This window comes from Enoplosus armatus, chromosome 2 (genome assembly GCF_043641665.1).
Source record: "Enoplosus armatus isolate fEnoArm2 chromosome 2, fEnoArm2.hap1, whole genome shotgun sequence".
Classification (NCBI taxonomy): Eukaryota; Metazoa; Chordata; class Actinopteri; order Centrarchiformes; family Enoplosidae; genus Enoplosus; species Enoplosus armatus.
The window spans coordinates 8,971,057-8,978,556 of record NC_092181.1 but is presented as its reverse complement, the minus strand read 5'-3'; the positions used below and the strand labels follow the sequence as shown (position 1 = coordinate 8,978,556).

General features: G+C 52.7%; 12 non-coding genes and 8 pseudogenes across 12 annotated transcripts; all 20 read left to right on the top strand.

Annotated features, from left to right (window-relative positions):
• The first annotated feature begins 19 nt into the window (after positions 1-19).
• Positions 20-138, top strand: LOC139307439 (5S ribosomal RNA; annotated as a pseudogene).
• Positions 139-293: 155 nt separating this feature from the next.
• LOC139307617 (5S ribosomal RNA) lies at positions 294-412 on the top strand (annotated as a pseudogene).
• A 161-nt stretch (positions 413-573) lies between these two features.
• LOC139304278 (5S ribosomal RNA) lies at positions 574-692 on the top strand. Its single transcript, XR_011599083.1, has one exon. It is a non-coding gene; the product is annotated as a 5S ribosomal RNA (ribosomal RNA).
• A 227-nt stretch (positions 693-919) lies between these two features.
• On the top strand, positions 920-1,038 carry LOC139303644 (5S ribosomal RNA). The gene has a single exon (XR_011598956.1). It is a non-coding gene; the product is annotated as a 5S ribosomal RNA (ribosomal RNA).
• A 235-nt stretch (positions 1,039-1,273) lies between these two features.
• Positions 1,274-1,392, top strand: LOC139307740 (5S ribosomal RNA; annotated as a pseudogene).
• Positions 1,393-1,580: 188 nt separating this feature from the next.
• On the top strand, positions 1,581-1,699 carry LOC139307582 (5S ribosomal RNA; annotated as a pseudogene).
• A 427-nt stretch (positions 1,700-2,126) lies between these two features.
• On the top strand, positions 2,127-2,245 carry LOC139306740 (5S ribosomal RNA). Its single transcript, XR_011599522.1, has one exon. It is a non-coding gene; the product is annotated as a 5S ribosomal RNA (ribosomal RNA).
• A 462-nt stretch (positions 2,246-2,707) lies between these two features.
• Positions 2,708-2,826, top strand: LOC139305311 (5S ribosomal RNA). Its single transcript, XR_011599256.1, has one exon. It is a non-coding gene; the product is annotated as a 5S ribosomal RNA (ribosomal RNA).
• A 455-nt stretch (positions 2,827-3,281) lies between these two features.
• LOC139307612 (5S ribosomal RNA) lies at positions 3,282-3,399 on the top strand (annotated as a pseudogene).
• Positions 3,400-3,574: 175 nt separating this feature from the next.
• LOC139306549 (5S ribosomal RNA) lies at positions 3,575-3,693 on the top strand. The gene has a single exon (XR_011599486.1). It is a non-coding gene; the product is annotated as a 5S ribosomal RNA (ribosomal RNA).
• Positions 3,694-4,188: 495 nt separating this feature from the next.
• LOC139306807 (5S ribosomal RNA) lies at positions 4,189-4,307 on the top strand. The gene has a single exon (XR_011599532.1). It is a non-coding gene; the product is annotated as a 5S ribosomal RNA (ribosomal RNA).
• Positions 4,308-4,626: 319 nt separating this feature from the next.
• On the top strand, positions 4,627-4,745 carry LOC139281767 (5S ribosomal RNA). Its single transcript, XR_011596903.1, has one exon. It is a non-coding gene; the product is annotated as a 5S ribosomal RNA (ribosomal RNA).
• A 155-nt stretch (positions 4,746-4,900) lies between these two features.
• Positions 4,901-5,019, top strand: LOC139307383 (5S ribosomal RNA; annotated as a pseudogene).
• A 155-nt stretch (positions 5,020-5,174) lies between these two features.
• LOC139304631 (5S ribosomal RNA) lies at positions 5,175-5,293 on the top strand. Its single transcript, XR_011599140.1, has one exon. It is a non-coding gene; the product is annotated as a 5S ribosomal RNA (ribosomal RNA).
• Positions 5,294-5,481: 188 nt separating this feature from the next.
• LOC139282163 (5S ribosomal RNA) lies at positions 5,482-5,599 on the top strand. The gene has a single exon (XR_011597279.1). It is a non-coding gene; the product is annotated as a 5S ribosomal RNA (ribosomal RNA).
• A 149-nt stretch (positions 5,600-5,748) lies between these two features.
• On the top strand, positions 5,749-5,867 carry LOC139307415 (5S ribosomal RNA; annotated as a pseudogene).
• A 155-nt stretch (positions 5,868-6,022) lies between these two features.
• On the top strand, positions 6,023-6,141 carry LOC139307374 (5S ribosomal RNA). Its single transcript, XR_011599655.1, has one exon. It is a non-coding gene; the product is annotated as a 5S ribosomal RNA (ribosomal RNA).
• Positions 6,142-6,284: 143 nt separating this feature from the next.
• LOC139306432 (5S ribosomal RNA) lies at positions 6,285-6,403 on the top strand. Its single transcript, XR_011599463.1, has one exon. It is a non-coding gene; the product is annotated as a 5S ribosomal RNA (ribosomal RNA).
• A 624-nt stretch (positions 6,404-7,027) lies between these two features.
• Positions 7,028-7,146, top strand: LOC139305049 (5S ribosomal RNA). Its single transcript, XR_011599213.1, has one exon. It is a non-coding gene; the product is annotated as a 5S ribosomal RNA (ribosomal RNA).
• A 190-nt stretch (positions 7,147-7,336) lies between these two features.
• Positions 7,337-7,455, top strand: LOC139307390 (5S ribosomal RNA; annotated as a pseudogene).
• The last annotated feature ends 45 nt before the right edge of the window (positions 7,456-7,500 follow it).

Below are 7,500 nucleotides of genomic sequence, written 5' to 3'. Positions count from 1 at the left end.
GTATGGAAAGTGCCCACAGGCTTACGGCCATACCACTCTGAACACGCACGATCTCGTCTGATCTCGGAGGCTAAGCAGGGTCGGGCCTGGTTAGTACTTGGATGGTAGACCCCCAGGTAATACCAGGTGCTGTAAGCTTTTCCACTTCCCTTTTTAGAGACTGCCAGGGTGCTGCTCCAGCAGTGAAACACCCAACGTTAAAGTGCCACTGCCACTGTCACATACACACGATGTAGAGACAATGCCACTACCACATACACACTATAAGGAGTGTGTATGCAAAGGGCCCACAGGCTTACAGCCATACCTCTCTGAATACGCCCGATCTCGTCTTATCTCGGAAGCTAAGCAGGGTCAGGCATGGTTAGTACTTGGTTGGGAGACCGCCAGGGAATACCAGGTGCTGTAAGCTTTTCCACTTCACTTTTTAGAGACAGCCAGGTCGCTGCTCCAGCAATGAAACAACCAACTTTTAAGTGCCACTGCCACTGTCACATACACACTATGTAGAGCCACTGCCCCTGCCACTGCCACATACACACTATAAGGAGCGTGTATGTGAAGGGCACACAGGCTTACGGCCATACCACTCTGAACACGCCCGATCTCGTCTGATCTTGGTAGCTAAGCAGGGTCGGGCCTGGTTAGTACTTGGATGGGAGACCTCCTGGGAATACCACGTGCTGTAAGCTTTTCCACTTCACTTTTTAGAGACAGCCAGGGTGCTGCTCCAGCAGTGAAACACCCAACTTTAAAGTGCCACTGCCACTGTCACATACACACTATGTAGAGCCACTGCCACTGCCACTGCCACATACACACTATGTAGAGCCACTGCCACTGCCACATACACACTATGTAGAGACAATGCCACTGCCACATACACACTATAAGGAGCGTGTATGCAAAGCACCGACAGGCTTACGGCCATACCACTCTGAACACGCCCGATCTCGTCTGATCTCGGAAGCTAAGCAGGGTTGTTCCTGGTTAGTACTTGGATGGGAGACCGCCTGGGAATACCAGGTGCTGTAAGCTTTTCCACTTCACTTTTTAGAGACAGCCAGGGCGGTGCACCAGCAGTGAAACACCCAACTTTAAAGTGCCACTGCCACTGTCACATACACACTATGGAGAGCCACTGCCACTGCCACTGCCACATACACACTATGTAGAGACACTGCCACTGCCACATACACACTATATAGAGCCACTGCCACTGCCACATACACACTATAAGGAGCGTGTATGCAAAGTGCCCACAGGCTTACAGGCTTACGGCCATACCACGTTGAACACGCCCGATCTCGTCTGATCTCAGAAGCTAAGGAGGGTCAGGCCTGGTTAGCACTTTGATGGGAGACCGCCTGGGAATACCAGGTGCTGTAAGCTTTTCCATTTCCCTTTTTAGAGACAGACTGGTTGATGCTCCAGCAGTGAAACACCCAACTTTAAAGTGCCACTGCCACTTTCACATACACACTATGTCGAGACACTGCCACTGCCACATACACACTATGTAGAGACAATGCCACTGACACATACACACTATAAGGAGCGTGTATGCAAAGAGCCCACAGGCTTACGGCCATACCACGTTGAACACGCCCGATCTCGTCTGATCTCAGAAGCTAAGGAGGGTCGGGCCTTGTTAGTACTTGGATGGGAGACCGCCTGGGAATTTCAGGTGCTGTAAGCTCTTCCACTTCCCTTTTTAGAGACATCCAGGGTGATGCTCCAGCAGTGAAACACACAGCTTTAAAGTGCCACTGCCACTGTCACTGACATGCTATGTAGAGCCACTGCCACATACACACTATAAGGAGCGGGTATGCGAAGGGCCCACAGGCTTACAACCATACCACTCTGAACATGCCCGATCTCGTCTGATCTCGGAAGCTAAGCAGGGTCGGGCCCTTTTTAGAGACAGCCAGGGTGCTGCTCCAGCAGTGAAACACCCAACTTTAAAGTGCCACTGCCACTGTCACATACACACTATGTAGAGCCACTGCCACTGCCACATACACACTATGTAGAGCCACTGCCACTGCCACATACACACTATGTAGAGACAAAGCCACTGTCACATACACACTATAAGGAGCGTGTATGCAAAGCACCCACAGGCTTACGGCCATACCACTCTGAACACGCCCGGTCTCGTCTGATCTCGGAAGCTAAGCAGGGTCAGGCCTGGTTAGTACTTGGATAGGAGACCGCCTGGGAATACCAAGTGCTGTAAGCTTTTCCACTTCCCTTTTTAGAGAGAGCCAGGGTGCTGCTCCAGCAGTGAAACACCCAGCTGAACTCATTGAACGCTCCACGCCTTGAGCAGAGTGCCAGAGATACGGAGCACCAGGGCCACGAAGCTGAGTCGGACGCGTCTGTCAAGCTGTAGTCCGCGGGAAGGTGCTTAAGCGTGGGCCCACGAGTTGGGGTGGTGGGCAAGGTTGCTGGAGCTTTCTGCAGGCTGAACTGCGTGGGGTTGAGGAGGCCACAGTGTGTTGATGAAGTACGGGTATCAGTGGTCAGAGACTCTGCGAAGAGCTGCCGATGCAGTCACATACGCACTATGAAAAGCCGCTGACTCTGTGACGTACACACAATAAAGAGCCACTGCCACTGTCACATACACACTATGTAGAGCCACTGCCACTGCCACTGCCACATACACACTATAAGGAGCGTGTATGCGAAGGGCCCAGAGGCTTACGGCCATACCACTCTGAACACGCCCGGTCTCGTCTGATCTCGGAAGCTAAGCAGGTTCGGGTCTGGTTAGTACTTCGATGGGAGACCTCCTGGGAATACCAGTTGCTGTAAGCTTTTCCACTTCCCTTTTTAGAGACAGCCAGGGTGCTGCTCCAGCAGTGAAACACCTAGCTGAACTCATTGAACGCTCCACGCCTTGAGCAGAGTGCCAGAGATACGGAGTACCAGGGCCACGAAGCTGCGTCGGACGCGCCTGTCAAGCTGTAGTCCGCAGGGAGGTGCTGAAGCGTGGGCCCACGAGTTGGGCTGGTGGGCAAGATTGCTGGAGCTTTCTGCAGGCTGAACTGCGTGGGGTTGAGGAGGCCACAGTGTGTTGATGAAGTACGGGTATCAGTGCTCATAGACGCTGCCAAGAGCTGCCGATGCGGTCACATGCGCACTATGAAAAGCCACTGACTCTGTGACGTAAACACTATAAAGAGCCACTGCCACTGTCACATACACACTATGTAGAGCCACTGCCACTGCCACATACACATTATAAGGAACGTGTATGCGAAGGTCCCAAAACTTACTTCATACCACTCTGAACACGCCCGATCTCGTCTGATCTCGGAAGCTAAGCAGGGTCAGGCCTGGTTAGTACTTGGATGGGAGACCGCCTGGGAATACCAGGTGCTGTAAGCTTTTCCACTTCACTTTTTAGAGACAGCCAGGGCGCTGCTCCAGCAGTGAAACACCCAACTTCAAAGTGCCACTGCCACTGTCACATACACACTATGTAGAGCCACTGTCACATACACACTATGTAGAGCCACTGCCACATACACACTATAAGGAGCGTGTATGCGAAGACCCCAAAACTTACGGCCATACCACTCTGAGGACACCCGATCTCGTCTGATCTCGGAAGGTAAGCAGGGTCGGGCCTGGTTAGTACTTGGATGGGAGAATGCCTGGGAATACCAGGTGCTGTAAGCTTTTCCACTTCCCTTTTTAGAGACAGCCAGGGTGCTGCTCCAGCAGTGAAACACCCAGTTGAACTCATTGAACGATCCACACCTTGAGCAGAGTGCCAGAGATACGGAGAACCAGGGCCACGAAGCTGCGTCGGACGCGCCTGTCAAGCTGTAGTCCGCGGGGAGGTGCTGAAGCGTAGGCCCACGAGTTGGGCTGGTGGGCAAGGTTGCTGGAGCTTTCTGCAGGCTGAACTGCGTGGGGTTGAGGAGGGCACAGTGTGTTGATGAAGTACGGGTATCAGTGCTCATAGACACTGCCAAGAGCTGCCGATGCGGTCACATGCACACTATGAAAAGCCGCTGACTCTGTGACGTACACACTATAAAGAGCCACAGCCACTGTCACATACACACTATGTAGAGCCACTGCCACTGCCACTGCCACATACACACTATGTAGAGCCACTGCAACTGCCACATACACACTATAAGGAGCGTGTATGGGAAGGGCCCACAGGCTTACGGCCATACCATTCTGAACACCCCCGATCTCGTCTGATCTCGGAAGCTAAGCAGGATCAAGCCTGGTTACTACTTTGATGGGAGACCGCCTGGGAATACCAGGTGCTGTAAGCTTTTCCACTTCCCTTTTTAGAGACAGCCAGGGTGCAGCTCCAGCAGTGAAACACCTAGCTGAACTCATTGAACGCTCCACGCCTTGAGCAGAGTGCCACAGATACGGAGCACCAGGGCCACGAAGCTGCGTCGGACGCGCCTTTCAAGCTGTAGTCCGCGGGGAGGTGCTTAAGCGTGGGCCCACGAGTTGTGCTGGTGGGCAAGGTTGCTGGAGCTTTCTGCAGGCTGAACTGATTGGGATTGTCACATACACACTATGTAGAGACAATGCCACTGCCACATACACACTATAAGGAGCGTGTATGCGAAGGGCCCACATACTTACGGCCATACCACTCTGAACACGCCCGATCTCGTCTGATCTCGGAAGCTAAGCAGGGTAGGGCCTGGTTAGTACTTAGATGGGAGACCACCTGGGAATACCAGGTGCTGTAAGCTTTTCCACTTCCGTTTTGAGAGACTGCCAGGGTGCTGCTCCAGCAGTGAAACACACAGCTTTAAACAGCCACTGCCACTGTCACATACACACTATGTAGAGCCACTGCCACTGCCACATACACACTATAATGAGCGTGTATGCGAATGGCCCACATACTTACGGCCATACCACTCTGAACACGCCTGATCTCGTCTGATCTCGGAGGCTAAGCAGGGTCGGGCCTGGTTAGTACTTGGATGGTAGAACGCCTGGGAATACCAGGTGCTGTAAGCTTTTCCACTTCCCTTTTTAGAGACAGCCAGGGTGCTGCTCCAGCAGTGAAACACCTAGCTTTAAAGAGCCACTGCCACTGTCACATACACACTATGTAGAGACACTGCCACTGCCACATACACAGTATACGGAGCGTGTATGCGAATGGCCCAGAGGCTTATGGCCATACCACTCTGAACACGCCCGATCTCGTCTGATCTCGGAAGCTAAGCTGGGTCCGGCCTGGTTAGTACTTGGATGGGAGACCGCCTGGGAATACCAGGTGCTGTAAGCTTTTCCACTTCCCTTTTTAAAGACAGCCAGGGTGCTGCTCCAGCAGTGAAACACCCAACGTTAAAGTGCCACTGCCACTGTCATATACACACTATGTAGAGCCACTGCCACTGCCACATACACACTATGTAGACACAATGCCACTGCCACATACACACTATAAGGAGCGTGTATGCAAATGGCGTACAGGCTTACGGCCATACCACTCTGAACACGCCCGATCTCGTCTGATCTCGGAAGCTAAGCAGGGTCGGGCCTGGTAGTACTTGGACGGGAGACCGCCTGGGAATACCAGGTGCTGTAAGCTTTTCCACTTCACTTTTTAGAGACAGCCAGGGTGCTGCTACAGCAGTGAAACACCCAACTTTAAAGTGCCACTGCCACTGTCACATACACACTATGTAGAGCCACTGCCACATACACACTATAAGGAGCGTGTATGCAAAGGGCCCACAGGCTTACGGCCATATCACTCTGAAAAAGCCTGATGTCGTCTGATCTCGGAAACTAAGCAGGGTCGGGCCTGGTCAGTACTTGGATGGGAGACCGCCTGGGAATACCAGGTGCTGTAAGCTTTTCCACTTCCTTTTTTAGAGACAGCCAGGGTGCTGCTCCAGCAGTGAAACACCCAACTTTAAAGTGCCACTGCCACTGTCACATACACACTATGTAGAGACAATGCCACTGCCACATACACACTATAAGGAGCGTGTATGCAAAGGACCCACAGGCTTACGGCCATACCACTCTGCACACGCCCGATCTCGTCTGATCTCGGAAGCTAAGCAGGGTCGGGCCTGGTTAGTACTTGGATGGGAGACCGCCTGGGAATACCAGGTGCTGTAAGCTTTTCCACTTCATTTATTAGAGACAGCCAGTGCGCTGCTCCAGCAGTGAAACACCCAACTTTAAAGTGCCACTGTCACATACACACTATGTAGAGCCACTGCCACATACACACTATAAGGAGCGGGTATGCGAAGGGCCCACTGGCTTACGGCCATACCAATCTGAACACGGCTGATCTCGTCTGATCTCGGAAGCTAAGCAGGATCGGGCCTGGTTAGTACTTGGATGGGAGACTGCCTGGGAACACCAGGTGCTGTAAGCTTTTCCACTTCCCTTTTTAGAGATAGCCAGGGTGCTGCTCCAGCAGTGAAACACCCAACTTTAAAGTGCCACTGCCACTGTCATATACACACTATGTAGAGCCACTGCCACTGCCACTGCCACATACACACTATAAGGAGCGTGTATGCGAAGGGCCCAGAGGCTTACGGCCATACCACTCTGAACACGCCCGATCTCAACAGATCTCGGAAGCTAAGCAGGGTCGGGCCGTTTTTTGAGACAGCCAGGGTGCTGCTCCAGCAGTGAAACACCCAACTTTAAAGTGCCACTGCCACTGTCACATACACACTATGTAGAGCCACTGTCACATACACACTATAAGGAGCGTGTATGCGAAGGGCCCACAGGCTTACGGCCATACCACTCTGAACACGCCCGATCTCGTCTGGTCTCGGAAGCTAAGCAGGGTCGGGCCCTTTTTAGAGACAGCCAGGGTGCTGCTCCAGCAGTGAAACACCCAACTTTAAAGTGCCACTGTCACTGCCACATACACACTATGTAGAGCCACTGCCACTGCCACTGTCACATACACACTATGTAGAGCCACTGCCACTGCCACTGCCACATACACACTATAAGGAGCGTGTATGCGAAGAGGCCAGAGGCTTACGGCCATACCACTCTGAACACGCCCGATCTCGTCTGATCTCGGTAGCTAAGCAGGCTCGGGCCTGGTTAGTACTTGGATGGGAGACCTCCTGAGAATACCACGTGCTGTAAGCTTTTCCACTTCGCTTTTTAGAGACAGCCAGGGCGCTGCTCCAGCAGTGAAACACCCAACTTTAAAGTGCCACTGCCACTGTCACATACACACTGTGTAGAGCCACTGTCACATACACACTATGTAGAGCCACTGCCACTGCCACATACACACTATAAGGAGCGTGTATGCAAAGGGCCCACAGGCTTACAGGGTTAAGGCCATACCACTCTGAACACGCCCGATCTCGTCTGATCTCGGAAGCTAAGCAGGGTCGGGCCTGGTTAGTACTTGGATGGTAGAACGCCTGGGAATACCAGGTGCTGTAAGCTTTTCCACTTCCCTTTTTAGAGACAGCCAGGGTGATGCTCCAGCAG